Consider the following 19,696-nt stretch of genomic DNA (forward strand, 5'->3'; position numbering starts at 1 on the left):
AGACCGGGGGAAAATTAAAAACTAGAATTACCAAACACGTTTTAACGTAGACACTGACAAAGACATATCTAACGACAATTTTTATAATTTTGCGCTTAAGATTTGTGTAACAGAATGGAGATGCAATTTTTCAATATAAAAAAAAACCGAATTTACCAATCATAAAGTTGATTAAGAAGAGTCACACAATCTAATGGAGAAAGATCACTCAAGATTTGCTGGAATATGCCTACATTTCTAATAATAGCAATTTGGAATTTTTTGTTAATTGTTCGGGTTTTTCTTCAGCCATTATCTTGAAAATGGCTGAAAAAAGGAGCCAAAATATTGATTGGAATTTATGTATATATAGTAAGAATAAATATGAATTGTTAATACACATTGTTAATACATAATTGTTAATACACAAATAATAACCGTGTAATAACTCTTAGTTGTCTTTATTGTAATATTTTAATATTGAAAGCTATAAATTTATATTAGTCTATAAATTTATATTAGTTAAGTTTTAATACATACATTTTGATATTTATATTTCATTATATTATAAGAATAAAGTAAAATCCTCATTTAAATTAACATAAAAATTATAAATGTCAGAGAAACACAGGAGAAAAGACGGATATAAAATAGCTAAAAGATATAATGTGATCTATTTGCGTGGAGAAAATTATGAAACAAGTGGGTTAGAGAATATTATGAAACAAGAGAAAATTTAAAATGAATGAATCTAACAACGCATGTTCGGACGTGTACTCATATAATACGAGAGAGAAACTGGAGTCGCTGGAATGACTCGCATGAGCAGACACACAAAAAGGTTTTCGGCACCGCCCTTTCGCCGATGCCGATCTTATTGTCCTGGACTCGAACTCGCGGTGGCGGTTTCTACCCCGCGGCCGCGCGCGCATTAATGCGATTTCCGCGTATTGTCTCTCGTGTACGCACGCGAGAGAACGTCCGTTCTTGCAAAAGCCAACATGTCACGCGAGCACCTTATAAGATCGCAATTATATTATCGTAGTCGTACACATATTCGTGAGAGAAGACTATCTATTATATTCACCGGACAAAATAGAGATGTACTATCCTTATAAGCACAGCAAATTATATCTGTTTGGATGATCATCATTAATACTAGAATTATTATTGATATGACTATTTACTGATTCACATCTGATCTAATTCTTCTTTTCCAATTTATTTGAATTTGCACGGAGCTTTAGATTTTTGTGACATTTCACAAATAATCATAATTAATTACAAGTAATTTTATTTTTACGTTGACAACCCTCTCTTATAAAAAGCCATTTACTATGAATCGCGATTGGGTTAATTTAGACCCGTTATTTTGTGTTAAATAGCTATTGTTTTATTTATAGATTCGAGAGAATAAAAGTTTTTCTGTAAAAAAACGTGTTGATTATAAACTTCATGAAATAATTAAATATAGTTTAATTAAATATTGTTCAACTCGAATATTTAACTTAGCTTCTAAATCCCTAATAATTTAATGTATTAGTTTATAGTGTATCAATTTAATTTTACTCATACTGAAAGTTGAAGAACTGAGTTGAAGAACTTCATCATGTCTTGTTCAATGCTGTATGTTGTAATCTTGAGCAAGAGAATTATCAATTTCGAAAATCAAGTGAAACTTTCGGCAAAGATGTTTAGTCTCTTTGTAGGAGGGCATATAATGACCCAATCATTCCGTTAAGTAATTTGCTCTGTCAAACGGTAACATGTCGCAAGGTGGGCCAAAGTATAATGTAACTGCATGAGAGAGAGGTGGGCTGAAATATAACTAGCTGTATACATGAAAGAGTAAGGAGTTGTTCTCCAAGTCGATTCTAACGGTAATAGATCTACCGGAAGATCTACGTTTCGAACGGATCTACAAGTACAAATTCCCAGCTTAATCGAAGAAATCGGAAGAAGAAAAAGAATGACGCGGTCGAAAAAGTATGTTACGCGACTGTCTCGGTTAAATGCCCAATGGCTCTCGCTTTACTTCTCAGATTGCTATACCTGGCCTAGTCTAATCGCAAGAATTCCTGAATTATGTGTAACTATTTAAGATCATGCGACAGAGTCTTATAATACAGGTTTTCTTTCCAGTTCCGTCACATGCAGAACGTGAGATCCTCTTTGGATGTAAACCTGTTTTTGGAGCGGTTAATGCAACTTCGTGTCGCTTACCCCAATGCCCCTTTTGCTAAATATTACCGTGGACAATTCGCGCGTACCTTTCGTCATTAATCGAGAATTCATCATTAATACAAGCTGCTACTAGCAATCCATTTAAAATTAACTGAGATGGGATCTTTTTTCGTTATTCAATATTTGCAATAAATATTCTGTTTATTGATATTCAGAGTCAATTCTTATAGTTAAGATTGTATCAAGTACAGTTTTAAGCTATCATGAATTAATCAGAGAGTTGCATCAAGACGTTAGACTTAAAATAAGAACAGATTATGAATGCCGACCTTCGCTTTATTTACATTTGCTCGAAATAAACTGCCATTTCTCTGGCATTTGCATTGAGGAATTGATCGATCCCGCGTATCTTAAAGAATTTTACGAGAGAGAATCGCATGACACCCCGTTTATCGTTTATAAAAATAACGCTCATCTCTTTCTGACTGGATCTGCTGAAGCGCGCACGGAAGGGTTAATCACCGACTGTCGCGTCGTGTGAAAGCGTGACAGATGCACGTGTATAGAATGTACAGAGTGACAATCGGGAAGTTGCTGAAATTAAATAGCTAACTGTTATTTTGTAATGAGTTGGCAAAATGGAATTAATTAAACACTATATTAGAGAAAAATCCATTATTTTTACTAGCACGTGATGCAGGTAATGTACATATATGAATTTATAAAAATAAATATTAAGAAAAAGATTAGTTTGACTAGTTGCACAATTCAATGATATCTATATGTTTTCGAATAACCATCTAAACTTACGCAATAATCGAGATGCTTCTGAAAACTATTAAATACACTTAATTTCTAACAATTAATAACTGTAACTGTATCTCCGAAGAGTTTGAGATAAACTCCTTGGATGACCACTCACATCAAGATTTTGTAATCAGCCAAACTTTTTTATGCTTATATTTTACAAGGTCATAAATACATATTCTTTTGCACTGTGTGCCAATAAGAATGATGGGTTTTTTTGCAAAGTGGTAAAGTTTAAATTCACTTCATTCTCTCTATTCGTTATAAAATTAGCTATTTATAAAATTAGCTATTTAACTTCAACAGCTCTCCGATTGTTATTCTGTATATACACAGGCGGTGAATGACCCAGAAACACATTATCACGACACGCGTTGTGCTTCGCGACCCACTCACTCACGTTACACGCCCAGCAATCCAGAACGATGCGCTGCTCGCTTGCTCGCTAGCTCGTTCACCATTATCATCGACACCCGTCTCAAACGTCATCATCATCATCATCATTATTATTATCATCATCATCATCATCATCAGTATCGTCAGTTCGCTTGAAGTTCTTTCTATGTCATCATCTATAATTAATGTTATATCATACGGCCTACTTTTAATCCCCTAGAATACCTTCCATTGGGACTCTTGAGAAACATATAATTTGTTTAAGAGAAACGCCCGGTGGGAATAATTAAGCGCGCAGACTTGTTATTTCGATTCGCAGTCGCTTCAATAAGTACGCAACAAAGGGAGGAATATCATTGATATTACCCTTTTTATTTTTCTTGTTGATACATGTACAATTGGTAGCACAAGAGCGTTGTCAGTAGATCCTTAAAAAAATGAATACATTAATTGAATATATTAACTGAATATAAAAATTAAAGTTATTTTAAGAGCCACCACAAAATGACATAAACTGCATAAGCATAGCATAAGCTCGCTGGACCAATGATTATCCGAAAAAGATGTCATATTGATTTACGTAAGATGTTCATTGATCTAGCGATCTTATGTTATGCTTATGCAGGTTATGTCAATTTGTATGTGGTGACCTTAAAAATACGTTATATGCACTAAACTGTACTTAGCATTCAGTTACTGATTATACATTTTATTGTCGTCAGGTACATTTGTTGTCATGCTTTCCATAAGACATGCTTTTTACATGTTTGAACATAAATTCAATTGACAATATCTGATCAATAAAAATAAAGTTTTGAAAAACACAAATATTTACTTTGAAGCAGTTATTTTGGCACATTGGAAAGTTTTATTCTCTGTTTTTAAACTCTAACTGAAAATCTTGTGAAAAGTTTTTTGTGCTGATAAGCCGTGATCGATAATAATAGTGATTGAACGCACTAGATAAATAAATACATTTTAGTGCATGCAATGTATTTTTAAAGAATAACTTTAATTTTTTCAATATACTTTCTTTCGGAGAATTGTTGATGACTTTTGTGACATTAATTGTAGTTAAATCCATGATTGTAGAATTCAGGAATTGATTTCAAATTTTTTACATATTTCTATCGCGTATATATTAAAAATAAAATGAAATCATAAATATTTTCAAAATGTATTATTTTAATATATATTTTTCATGATAATTTAGATAATTTAATACCTAATAGTTTAGAACGAGTTTATTGAAAATAAAAAATTAATTACTACCGATCACGATGGTCATGTTAGAATCGCGGTTTTAAAGAGAACGATTTTTCTTGCGATCTGCATGTAAATTTTTCCCAGGATTTGTCCTGCTTCCCCGAACACGAACGCGAATGACCATCGCATCTTCTCCCTATCAGTCCTCTAACGGTAAAACAGTCAACCATTGCATTTGCGTATGCGAAGTCTTCACCGACTAACGGAGTTAATTAAAATCGTTAAGAATGGCTCATCCCTTACAAGGATCGCCCGGCACGATGTCTGGCGAGCGTATCGTGATTTTACTAGCTTACTACCACGCAAAAATAACGGCGTGTTGCGGTTTGATCTTTAGGAATTCCATTTGCATGTCCCATGTTAATTAACGTCGTATAAGGATTCGAAAAAAATGTCTCGTTATTAAACTCATATATAAATGCAAACGTTATTACGTGAATAAAAACTGAGATAAGAGTGTTACTGATAAGTGAAGTTATTGAAGTGCGTAGCTGCGAATTGAACATTATCAATCTTTCCTATCGAAAAGCCATTGCTGTTGAAATAAAAATGCAGAATTGACAGATTTATACGGCAATAATCACACATTATCTCTGTTGTAATATTCTTTTTCTTCTTTCTCTCCTTTTTCTTTACATTATTTACATTCGTAGATAATTAAATACGATTTTTTTCAACAATTATATCTTCTTTGTACGTTATACCGCGATATTTCGCTCTCGAAGATAATTTCGTAACTTACCTAGATCAATAATAGTAGAGCGTTGCTTGCTTTGGAGAAAGGATAATATTATTTTGCATCTCTCATCTATTTCGGTGAAATCACGAGCTTGAAATAGGATTTCGTCGTATTGTCGGCCGATGGACTCTTAAATGCTGACGTTCGTTGCGTTTAAACAAATAATGGGATAAATTCGGCCGATTCATGACGATTATAATATCAGATTCTATATCGAGCACGATTACCCCAGTGAATCTTCCAAAAATAATTGCGCGCTGTCGAAATAATTGCTTAGTGGAAAATTCTATTGGCTTCACAGAAAAGCTGTAAAAATGGAACTCGTAAATTATAAATCTATTTCAATCGTTAATTAGCCTGTAAAAATTATATTGTGTATTATGTATGAAATGTGTATATGATTCTTCTGTTAACGACTATCTCCATTTGATTTTAATCTTTTAATTCTAATATTATGTACAAAAATATTATATAGCAAACGAACGACGAAAGAAATATTTCTAACTTTTTCATGAATCTTGAATTTGAAATACGATTAATAACAATCCAGAGCAAAGAACATTTATCTTTATTCCGTTCTATAAAATATATTCACTGCACATACATTTTTCATTCTATGCCTTTTAATTTTATTATTTCTATATTGGTGTAGTATTGTTCATTGAACATTATCACCGCTTCAATTTCGGAATCTGCGAAGGAGATCGCCCGGTTCTCTAGATTCGATAACGGCATATTAATAACTGCGCGCGCGGTAGGCATTTTTCTTTTCGCAGTATTCACTTTCACTCCTGACTTAAAAAGCAGGAAGTAGACGAAAGAAGAGGCGCTCGCGACCGGTTTCGCCTTCGGTCCTCGGCGGGATCTCTGCGCTGCCGGCATTGTAATAGATGCTCATATAAGGCGCTGTCAGGAAGTGGGCCATTCTCTCATTCATTCTGTTTCTATTTACCTTTTAATCAACTCGTAAAGACGCGATTATTCCCAGAAGACATGATGTTTCATCCTCGTAGTGTTTTTATATAATACATTTTATTTTTTCTCTTTTTCTTTGAATGGCACATTAACGATGACGTTATTCGAAACACTTCGCGATTTATGCAATATTTGAGTACTCTCTTCCTTTTCTTTTTAAAATGCATACATTGAAAGTGAAGGTATGCGTTTCGTAATTAATCAATCGACTAAAGAAATTTATATATTGAAATTACATCGTAATTTACATTATGTTATAAGTATTATATTTTTTATTATCCCATCACTTTTTTTTTACTTACAATATTAATATCTTTGTAATCATAAAATCTCCTCAAAATTTCGAAAGCAATTATTATTAATCTTTTTCACATCTCAAATTATATAATATCAAGGTTGGATAGTACTAAGTTAAAAAGATAAGAATTAAATTAAAAAGTTAAAAAATTAATTAATTTTAGCTTAACTTAGTTACATTTTAGTTACTCTTAACTTTTTAACTTTATTTAGTTACATTTTATCCGTAACTATTAATTTTTTATTTAATTCCTTCAAGTTAAGTCTCAGATACAATATGCGGCAATAACTTAAAATAACTTAAAATGAGGTGAAAATTGCAAAAGCGAGCAAATTTACTAAGTGTTGACCAATGAAATTATAAATATTCTAGTGAATTTGCTCACTTTTATAATTTTCACCTCATTTCAAATTATACAATCGATCCCCAGATTTCAATCTGTTAGGAACCGTGTATTTCGATATATTTAGTTTCTGATAGGTTGAAATCTATTATTTCTTATTATTGCTCGTATTGTATCTGAAATTTTAATCATATCACAGGCCGGTATTCATAATCGAATCTTATATATAAATAAAACATGTATATAAAGTATTTTCTAAATGAAGTATATATTAGGTATGGGAAAAAGTTCATGGCATTTTTCCCGTTACATCTAACAGGAAAAACGCCACGAACTTTTTCCCACACCTAATATTTATTACTTCCATTATTTGTAAGACTGAAACCCTGGAATCATGAATTAAAAAAAAAACAAATTTAACTTTTAACTTTTTAATTACTTTTTTTTATTAAACTTACTTAACTCTTAATTCAATTAATTTCATTATAAATTAACTTGTATCTTAAATTAAATTTTTAAGGTTGTTAACTTTAACTTAACTTAGTTAAAAAAAAATTTAACTTACCAATCCTGTATAATATAATAAATAAATTCTGTTCTGTTTTATGTGTTAGGATAAAAATGAATGCTTTAGCATTTCCAATAAAAGAAAGAAAAAATGTAGCACGGTAGCAATTAGCGGACACGTAAGTGGTCGCTTCTAGCGACACAGAGAGACCTAAGAGAAGGAAAGAACTTTGTCGTAACAGCGAGAAGAGGAGGGAGGCAAAAAGGGAGGCAGAAAGGGTGCATGAAGTCGTGAGGGAGGAGGAGAATTTAGTTATGGTCTCCCTATCTCTTCCTCCTTTCCTCTTCGATATTGCCTACTTTAACGTTCCTCTCATGCGCATTCGCGTTCGCCTGCCCACGCGAGGCGACCGCCCCTTTAACATCGCCGGTATTCGCCTGATTTATGAATGCCCTGGCTATATTTAACAGCATGTTCGCCATTGAAGACATGCCTTAGGCAGCGCGCGAGGCAAACTCGGCGAATGGGGAAGAAAGGAGAGACATCGCTTGCTCACTTGCTCAAACGAGGGAAAAAGATGGAAAAAGAGGAAGAAAGAGACAGGGAGGTATGTAACACACAGGTACGACGAGCGAGCACGTAATCTTTGTAATGCAGGAACCTACGCCATCCAGACTGCATTCAGGATGCACCGGGAAATGTCGCCCGCGAAATAGGCGCCTGGGGATGGTCGAACAGGAAGGCTCCTTCATTGAAACATATAGGTGTTATTAAGTTCTGACAAATATCTCAAGATTTTCGTATTTGACTCTAGATTTTGAAATCTAAAAATCAAAGGATTAATTTTACTGTTCTACTCAGGTCTACTTAATTAAAAATGTAATTTGATTTTTACTATAATTTTATTTAATAGCTTTTTTCTTGTATTTGATAACTTCGTCTGTTAATATGAGATCCTCTATCTGTGAAAATATTTTTATTTTTTATTTTATGAAGCTTTTTAATCGTATTTACTTAAACGATATAATTGATGTATATTAAATAGATCAGGGTTAAAAATCTGCTTCAGAAAAGCAGATATTCAAATAAATAAAGTGTACAATTAATGGAACGATTAATTGCTCGAGAAAAACGAAAACTTTTCGTGGATTTTATTGTATTTTCATCGAACGATTTCTAAAGCGTAATCCGAAAATTTAAGGATTTATAAATTGAAACAGAATACAAAATAGTTGCCTCAGAAAATAAGATTTCTTTTTTAAAACAGGCGTTAATATGCCTTATAAACAAATGTAAAGATTAAATAAGTACAGTGATTCCGGAAACGAATAATTGGGAGATTTAAAGACTCCTGTAGAGAGAAAATAGAATACAAAATAGATGCATGTATAAAAAATAAAAATAGGATAATTATTTTTCTTTATGGAATGATATATTAAGAATTTTGTTAAAAATGATACTTTTAAAAATAGTAACGATGAAATTTCTATAAAGTGCGTAATCGTATTTTGCTGCAATCACGTGAATTAAAGGATCTAACGTCAAGGCAAGATTCTCCGCCATCGGTTTTTGGACAGCCCCTTTTAGGAGTTAGGGGAATATCTCAGATTCGAAGAGATCGATTTACACGCCAGCATAATATTATCGTAATCTGCATTTTGCTGATCTAATCCCAGTAATATTTCGCGCTGTGGTAATTTGCATACATTAAATCGATTGCGAGACAAGGATCGAGCCCGGGCTCAACGACGAGGTTATTCTGCACGAGATTATCAATGCTATCAGATTTCTTATTAAATATGATTTCATCAGATTGTCATGATGTCTCGTTCTTTGTCCTTTTTCTACATTGTTTGTATAATCTAATCTATAAGTTAGTAAGTATGAATTTTCTCGTATATGATTACAAACAAGCCTCTATTTTCGAATAACAATTAAAAATATCGAAACCTATTGAAACAACTCGATATTTCCGAGAAAAGATCAGTTCTAAATGTACGAATATGTATATTGTAGGTCTGTTTTTTTTTTCTAAACTTCTTGTACTATATTTTCTCCTTTTTTCTTCGCGTTAGAGAGAAAAGAAAATAAGATGGTGCAAGAATTAAGTCTAGTTGAAAAGGGCAGACCATATATATCTTGAATTTTTAAATCGTATTTTGTATTCGCCTGCTATATGTTTTTTATTTTAATTCAAATTCGTAGTCTAACAAAGAGAGCAGATCGACATTCTGCTTTTAGATTAAATTAGTAATGTATTAAACGGTTTTCATAAATCTTAGTAGAAGAGCCCTTTCAGGATCAAGTTATATAGATTTATATTGCATATCGCATATGCAAGAGTCTTATTTATCGGAGGAGACTCATGGACCTTTACTCGAGGTTCGTTACATAATTCCCACGCGGCTGTATCGGTAATGAATCTGACCAGCGTATGCTCCTTCCTTCGGGGTAACGCCGCTTTTATCGTTCAATTTAATTTAGCGCTGATATACGACATTGGAAAAAGATCGCGGTGTCGCCGTGTCAACAAGCTCAGAGACTACCAATTAGTTTTTCTTGCATTTTTTATACCAAACCATACGTTTGCAGGTGAAATGGTCGGCTTGACAAAGTTTGATAGTTTACATTGATAAATTCATAACGTCAATTACACTCAATTTGAATTATTGTCATCGTTGAATTAAATATTCGTGCTGCAAAATGTAAGACAAATTAGTTCAATTAGTTAAAGTCCGTAAAATTTGTTCCATCGTTTATTTATAAACATTCTGTATCAATCATAGAAAAAAATCTACATCCGCATTTATGATATAATAGGCTTTTTTACAACAATTCATGAAATGAATCTTGTAAAAGATTTAACAACGAATTTTGATTATCATAAAAGTCGAATTGTATTCTAATTATTATTTACAGACTTAAATATATTTATCAGAACTCACAGTATTATAAATTATATCGACTGTGCCTTCAAAATTTAACTTGGCCAATTAAATATCTGTTTTTGGTTTTCCTTTAACTTGTCCATCGTTGTCTATTATCATTCGTAGATTCCGCATTGCAAACACCTGCAGCTTGAAACGGTAATGCGAGACGCATCGCGTACGTCGATTTAGAAGCAGATTGTTTCCAATGCTTTGCAGTTTAATTAATAGTAAAATAGCAAGTATCGAGTTGAGAAAGAGGGACGAAGAAGGAGAGGAACGTTCGCTGCTTATCGTGGCGTTTGCAATACTCTCGCCCCCCCTCGCGACGTTATCCCAAGTGCATTGGTGCCATCCCAGGGCCTTGAAAGAGCTGGTTCTATCGCGATCTACATAGTTGCATAACTTGAAGCCGGGATATCGATGCTCTCGAAGGCGAGCGACCGCGCGTGTGCGAGCGAGATCGCGATGCACCGGTCCGCAGCAGGGGAATGGGAGAGGAGGAGGGGGGAGGGAGGGGGAGCCGGGGCCCGAGTGAGGGCCAAGGCGTGATGAGGACGGTGCACCCGAGCCCGATGTCCGATAACGAACCCGGCACTTAATGCTGCCGGAGGAACGATCTTGTTCCTTTTGTTCCGACCGCTTGTTTAATATCATCCTTCTCTTTTATTCGCGTGCGAATTGTTATATTTCGGACATTACGTCATCTTCAACGGAAAGAGATAATACTCCGGAGGATACGACGGAGCGTGGCACTCTTGAGAGACCCGATCGTCGGAAGCTAATTGAAAACGCGCGTTCCTTCGAGACGGGACACGATCAATTTCGTGTATAATTGGCTTCTGACGCGCGATCGCGCTGGAAAGTTCCGCGAAGATGAATTATGGCGGATATGCACTGGGGGTCCCTTCTTCGACCTCCTCCTCCTCCTCCTCTTTCTCCTCCTTCTCCTTCTTTCACCGCATCTTTCACGCTCTCTCGATCGCGTGGCGTCGCGGATGCTGGCGATGATTTGCTGCCGCACGTTTTAATTGGAGCCCCAGCATCGCATACAGCTCCTTTTCATGCGCTCTGCCTACCGTCACTCTCGCTTTCGTGCTGACACGAGGATCCTTGGCTCTTCGTAGGATATAACAAAAAAAAAAAAACCGTCGTTCAACCTTCCACGCGACTTCCGCGTATGGGCGCACTATAAAGGACCGTGCACACCCGCGTCTAAAATGTATGTCTAAAACAATCTTGTCTTTTTCTTCTCGTCTGCGATACACTTATTTTGCCATTGTGTCAGCTTAAAAAAGGATTAAGTTTAGTTATATTAAATTCAGAATGAGGATTATTATTTATTATTATTAAAACAAACAATGTATAACAGTAAAACAACAACGTATATAATAACAAATAATATGTAATAGTGAAACAATGTTATCAGACTTACCAGTAAATCGGAACAACATAAATCAAATATCCAGTGATAAGAAAAATATTTAAAAAATGATTCCAATGATTACTGAATGATACAAATTATTTGATGATGATGCTTTATTGATTGCTCTTGGAGTTACGATTTATACATATTGTCTTAACCTAACTTATTTTAACTTATTCTACGAACTTGAATCACTCTTTTGTCTTTTATTATCTTGATCTATATTCAATTTGTATTTGATTTTATACTCATCTTAAGTTAGTTTTTTATTCATACATTCACGCAAGTCGATCCTATAAAAACTTTCATTAAAAAAATTTTTTATTTATTTTTTTATAATATATTTCTAATATAATAAGTACATAACAAGTAATTTCAAATTTTTATATTTGAATTTAATTTTAATTTATTTCTCTTACAAATTCTTATTCTTCTCCTCTCTCTCTCTCTCTCTCTCTCTCTCTCTCTCTCTCTCTTTTATAAATTATTTTTTAAAAGATTAACTTTCTAATTGTGCACACGTGTGTAGAGACCTTAAGACGTTTGATTGAAGGACGACGTGGGCGCTGTTTTCTTTCCCATCGTCGATTTTAATAAGAAACGACGATGAGGAGACAACGGAGACGACGACGAGGAGACACGGTTATGACGGCACGAAGGTGGTGCCGTAAAACCGGGAGATAAAGATACGCGTCGTTCACTCACTTGCTCGCTCGTACTCCGTTCGGCCTGGTTTGGCCAGGCTATCTACCATAGATATTGTTATTAAGTGTCGTAAAGTTTATTGCGGCGACTTTGCACCGCTGTAGCGGGTGTGGATCGCGGATGAATTCATTGTAAGTGCTTGCCGCATTCTGTTTTCTAGCCGGCGCGGCTTTTGTTGCGCCCTCACGATTCCAATTGGTTTTTCCGAACGCATAGTGAAAGCTCGATTTCGATTCATTAATCATTATCAAGATATAAGAGAGCTTATATGTTTATTGGAGTCTTTGTTTAGTTGCATGTAGACTCTCAAGAAACCGTTTTCTTCTTTTTTAAATGATCCTTAACTTAGCACAGACTACGGTAATTCAGAAAATTATACAGGAATCTGAACGAGTTTACTTAGATACTATATCATGGCTTCGGATTTATTGATTATGTTAATATGAAATGTGGCATTACAAGAGAATATGGGTCGCATTTATTGAAGAAGAAACAACTTTATCGGAGTCGTTCCAAGATATTGCCGCGGGTTTCGGGTCGATCATTCATTCTCGTTGGGCTTCTGTTTGAGAAAGTATCATTGATAATTATGCGCGTTGTCCGTTAACCCTGATTGGCACGTTGTTCCGTTGTAATGATGCAGCTGAGCCGATCGATCATCGGCTACTGCAATTGTAGCCACAGACAACGTCGTCGTGTCCAGCCTGTTTCCTCGTAAGGCTTTTGGGTGGTCTAAGTTTTATACGATTAACGAGAATAGATACATTCTTTTCACTTACATACCACGTTCTGCCATGCATCTCCACGTAACATCTTTATTTTTATTGTAAATGAAAGATTATTTACATACATAAAAGAAGATGTGTCATGAACTTACATGTATCTTTACGAGAGTTTAGATAAAGAATCGTAATTTAAAAGATGAAATAACACATGAGAATTAATTTAGAAAGATATAAGAAAATCCGACTGTAAGGATTTCGATGGATGGATGCATTGTTTTAGGCAATCAAGGACTCTCTTGTGATCATGCCGGCGAGTGACGTTCTTAGTTTTTCCATGGAACCAGTGTTCTTTGTTGCACGGCAGAGCGTGCCACGTAAGGGACATTGATTAATGCTACGTCGGCTCACTTTGCCGCCATTAGTCTTGGCTCTCATCTTCATTATAATGTCACGGGGCTAATCCCAGCGTCCATTCATGCGATCTACGAAGTTTCGTCGCGCGAGCGCATCTTCGACAAAGGCTCCGTCTTCTCACTCTTGGAGAATGTACCTTTGCCTCCGAGTCGTTGCACACCTTTAATAGTCATTACAAACATCGGATTAATCTCATGGTCCTTTTCTGGGTGGTCGCGCTTATGCGAAAGCATAATGGTTTCTATTCTAGTGGCTCCCATAATTAGATAATTCTTTTAAATCTCACGATCTGTCTTTTCCTTTCCAATAAAAATACTTTATACGTATATTATTTTTTTGCGTTATATTTCATTTAAAAAATATTTTGCATTATTTATCAATGAATCAGATTGACTATTCATATCTTTGTCTCTCATGAAACGACCGTGAATTATTTTTATTATCACTTTATTAATTTATTGAAAAATATGGGTTCCGATGATCTCGCGACATTTTTCCTATTTTTAGACAGTATAATGATAGTATGATTTTGAAGAATTGTTTTACAATTTTGTTCTATTTATACTTGCTAATTATCGTTATATTTATGTTAAGGTTAATTTTTACAACTGTTACAATTTTTTATACAGTTAATTTTTTCTGTTGAAACATAATTCTTCTAAAATTAATAATAAAAATTTTAATACATCTCGAAAACTCATATATGTTCTTTTCACGTGTTCCTGTTTATATGGATTAAAAAAAGAAGATTTATAGAATTATATTTTTAGATATTTATATACGTGTATAGATTTCCTTATATCTTCATTGCGCTTGTGAATTGTTATGTTCCTCAATAGAGGAGTAGTATAATTATATCATGTCACAGTATATATTCTTGTGCCCCGGGCTAACGATTCTTCAGATGCGTATAAATTTAATTATATATCCTTACGGCCGTTGTATCCTGCCTGACGTCTTTAAAGCCTGCTCTCCTTGCGAGACAGTTGAAAATAAGTCCTCGCGGATCGTAAAGCTGTCAGTACCTGCTGACATTTCGAGCGCGAGACAAATTGTAAAGGCGATCCTATCGCGGCGTGCCGTGAGAAACGTGAGTTTCTGCGTTAGACAGCCGGCAATGATCGCGAGCGAGAGTTTCTCCTCTACGCGGGATTGCATTTTATTTGGCAAAGTAGCAACGCCATGCGCATTCGAATCCCCGACACCGACAATCGCGCCATTCATGGGGGATACCGTTACGTCTGCGATCGTTACGCATGTGTTGAAATTTTACACTGTCGGAAAAAGCGAGTTGTACATAATAACGTTAGCATGAAAGAACTATTTCAGATTTACCTACATTGGAAAAAAAATAGTCAATTTTAATAAATATTTAGTTGAAATACTTGCCAACTAAATATTTATTAAACATAAAAAAATATAATTAAATATATTTATTTGATACAAGAAATGTTAATTTGATTTAACAATCGTTTTTGTTACTGAACAATTTATTTATTGTAAGTAAATATTTAGTTGGCAGTATTGAATAATAAATATTTATTAAAATTGACTATATTTTTTTCTCAGTGTACACATACACGTATGTTAATATAGAGTGCTATTCTATCTCAAAACTTATGGATCATTATATTATACAATACGCAGACATTTAATCTTGGAGCTATTTTTCTCTCACGTCGCGTTAATAATTAAGCTTTAAATTAAGATATTTAATTAAGTACGAGTATGTATGTAGTAAATTTACTCGGCACCATCCCGGGTATATATTTACATACAATGTGAATCGTGAGGCTTATCTCGGGATATTTTTATCGTTTACGCACGAGGCTTTTGATCATCGAAAATAATATTTTAAGCGCGGCGTGGACTGTACGAGAAGAGATCGTGAGTCCCCTCTTATGAGGATTCTCCTTTAATGTTCATGATTATCCTACCACTCGAGAGTATTATACTCCGTGGAATTATAAGGTCGACGAAACGAATCCTCATCATGCTCGATCAGGGCGTTATGCGAAATAAAACCCTGATATCTTTTTAACGTCTCATCTTTACCTTTTGCGAAACTTCTCAAATATCAATGGATATCGATCAATTTTTCCCGATAAGGAAAATTATATTGCCTTTATAATGGAAACTTGTATTTCTTTCTCTCTTTCTACAGATTAACAATCTGTTTCCACTTAATATTCTTATTTCACTCAATTTTATTCCTTATTTAGAATTTGATGTAATTTCATCGTGTTTTCGTTATGGACCGTCTCTCTGCCCGTTTCTCTACAAAACAATTTCTTGCGCGTCGCGCTTGATTTGTGATTGATTGAAGCAACACATGAGAATACGAAGTAGATATAATATAAAGCAGAGAACACGGCACTTCACTTAGCGAAACAAATATGTGAATAGTGGCTGATGTGTAGATCGAGTTCAGTGTCCTTCTTCTGCGTATTTCTCAACTTCACGGTGAAAACTTGGTCCAAGGTCACTCGGCGGTGGCTGATGGACAACAAGTTGGTCTTACCGATGGCAAACTTGAAGTACACAAATATTGAATCAACGCAGAGGGAAACACAAATCGTCATCAGGAAACATCTTCCTTATGGATTTACAAGCAACGTTTTAGAAGCTGTCACAGTGAAAATATGAATTAGCTTTATGTATAGAAAAGAATTATAAATTAGTTGTTAAGACTTGCTAAAACTTCACGCATTTTAAGTAATTATTCGCATAAAATGTTTCTGACACCCCAATATTACATCTGAATTTTTATTATACTCTTTGACGATTTACAATTAAATAAAACACGATAATTTTCTACATTCTTTAGATCAGTGATGCGTAATCAACGATCCGCAGATGGCATGCACATTTGTGAATTTTTTGCGAAATTTTTTACTGTCAGCTCATAGTCGAAGATATGTAGAATCATATTAATAAACATTGCAACCTAAAGATTTCATCTATTTCTAAAAATTTCTAAAAATTCTGAAAATAAAATGTTTAATTGTGAAATAATTTGAGCTAATTATAAAAACGTGTGTAAATTTAGCACATTTAGCGAATTTATAAAATTTGGGTGATCTGAATATATTCAAAGTTTTAACAAATTACATAGCTGATTAAATTTCTTGCGTCTATCGCTTTGGGATAAAAAAAATCTTTCGAAAGACATTAATTCGCAATATTTAAATTACCAAATGGACGATAGCGAAGGTCACAGAGCTAATTTGGAGAAATAGCCATTGGCCTGATAGCACTTACATTCAAGAACACGTTTAAATTCCCTAACGTAAAATTCCGGTATATTGCAGAAATTGTGCCGGCAACGCGACGACGGCGGCGAATTCATTGGCGCCATTAAAGACAAAGTCGCGTTGCCCTACCGCAAATATTGAATTTTGCGGTGACACGACCGCGTTTAAAGCGTCCGGGATCTCTCAGCGCTGATTCGAGGAAGTCTTCCCTGTTTTTTTCCTTTCTCTCTCTCTCTCTCTCCCCCTCTCTCTCCCACCCCCCCTCTCTCTCTCTCTCTCTCTTTCTTTTTCTCTTTCTCTCTCCGTAATTTGTCGGAATAACACCGCGGCGTTACGGGGCAATCTGCAAGATCCTTCGCCGTAACCGCGAAATGTACTCGCGAACGAGCGATTCGTTGCCGCGAAGATTTCGAGAAGCGCTCTCAAGGGTGTAAGAACGCGAGATTATAATAATTTAAGAACGCAATTGTCCGTAGACGTAACGACCTAAGGATGCGATCATTTGAGAATTTAACGACCCGAGGATGTAATCACTTAAGAGTATAACAACGCAAGAATGTAATAATCCAATGATATGCTTTCTAAGAACTTGATAATAATCGAAACATGTAAGAATAGAATCGCATCGTCTTTAGAGATATTCTTAGTTAAAGATCGATGGAGAAAACAATTACATTGTATGAATAAACCGCTATATGAATAAATCAAATAAGTAAATAAGCGCGAAATATGGTCAAGGAAATACTGGATAGATGCCTAATAATATATCTTTCAGCTATAAAAATTTCATGTCGATTACTGTTGGATTTGAAACGCAACCGCAAACTGAAGCTGAAACAGTAATATCAAATCAAATTGAATTGATCAATTTAATAATGATACGATGAAATAATCTAAAAAAATTTTTTCTTGAATAAAAGACAGAACAAGAAAATCGTTGTTTGGCAACTTTTTGCCACTGATAATTTCACTCAGGAAATTCTTGAAACTTAACTCTTAAGGATCTTGCTCTATAATACTCTCTGGATAGGAAAAGGTGAGGCACGATAACGATCTATTCTCCAATTTTCGAATCCCTACACTGCGATCAAATATGTTGTGTCAATAGCGAGGCGTGCGTGGCTGTCAGCGGGACAAGAATTGCAAAATCAGTCTCACGAAGTCCTCTATAACATTATACGTCCCATGCATTTCTCATTTCGCGCATTTTATCCATTCTAATGTGCTCCTAGCGAAAAAACTTAATTGAGGAAGTAATAAGGTAATAAGGTAAACTTGAAATTCAGCGCGATTCTTTTTACTGCCTATCTATCTGTCTTTCTCCTTTTTTCCCCCTCTTTTTATTAGCGTTCTAGTACATTGCTTTTACGCAATTAAATTAAGGTATATGTATACGTGTCAGTAGATGGAAAGTAAAGAAATAAATTAAGAAGTTAGATACTAGTTAGATATTAGTTTAGATACGCGTACACATAGACAATTAAATGGATTTCTTTCGAACCAACGAGATAGTTTCCAAAAAACACGGAAAGACAGCGCTAAAGTATCTAAAAATTAGCTAAATACAGATCTGAAAATAATTTTGTTAGATTTTGTTAAAATAATTATATAGAATTCAAACTAGTTGCTAGAGTATCAAAATTTTTTTCAGCATTATTCATCATGCTACATAATTATTTTTATGGTTCAACAAAATTATTTTCAGATCTGTATATAGCTAAATTTTAAATATTTCAGCAAAATCATTTTTTTTATATAGTGTAATATATAGTTTTCTTTATTTCTGAGATATATCACTTTATTATAAAATCTTATGATGAATCTTTCATTTGTTTTTTTAAGACTTATGCTCTCTCTCTCTCTCTCTCTCTCTCTCTCTCTCTCTCTCTCTCTCGTGAAAATCACAATACTATCAAATAGAAAATATTACGTGCAAAAATTATTTAATTTCAGTCGACACTATTGATAGGCAAGTATATAGAATTACTTTCACGGTGTCAGTGTCAGTGTGCCACTGAGAAGCAATAGCTAACATAAGTCAGTAGAAATAGGTGCGGCCGGAAACGTCAATTTCGAGCCGAGCTAATCCTAGTCTTATAAGTAGGAGGGAGATAACCTTTTTCGCATCCGTAGACGAATTCAATTTAAACACCGTTAATCATCGATCACATAAATGTATCATTCGATGGACTATTGTAATTGTATTGTAATTGTATTACCAACGCAATTTCCTAGACTCTAAGGATCTGGCGTAATCTGATACGAAGAATTTAAATGTTTGGAAATCTTATATTACGAACGTTTAAAAATCTAAGAACACGAGAGTCTGAGGAGCTTACAAAGATAATAAATTATTTTGTTTTGTGAGAGAATTTTTGAAGATTAACAAATCTGAAACAAAAGAGAGAAAGAAAAAATACATTTGTATATTTATTGTTAAATTATCTGATAGCTCGATACACGGAAAAAAAATTAATTGCATGGTACAGCAAACCTATAATTTACTACGCGAATTCAACATCGATAACTAAGAAGATTTGATGGTTTAACAAATCACTAATGTTATTCAGCTGTCAACTTTGCTATTTTAACACAGAAAATTGACTGTCTGTATATTACGACTGTAGATTTGCTCGGAATTAGTGAAGTTTTTCAGCTGTGTTTTTTTCCGTGTAAGCTCACAAACTTTGACACCCTCACGTTCCCATTCAACAAATTTTGAGATTTTATGAATTTAATTCTACTTGCTT

Source organism: Atta colombica, unplaced genomic scaffold (genome assembly GCF_001594045.1).
Source record: "Atta colombica isolate Treedump-2 unplaced genomic scaffold, Acol1.0 scaffold52, whole genome shotgun sequence".
Classification (NCBI taxonomy): Eukaryota; Metazoa; Arthropoda; class Insecta; order Hymenoptera; family Formicidae; genus Atta; species Atta colombica.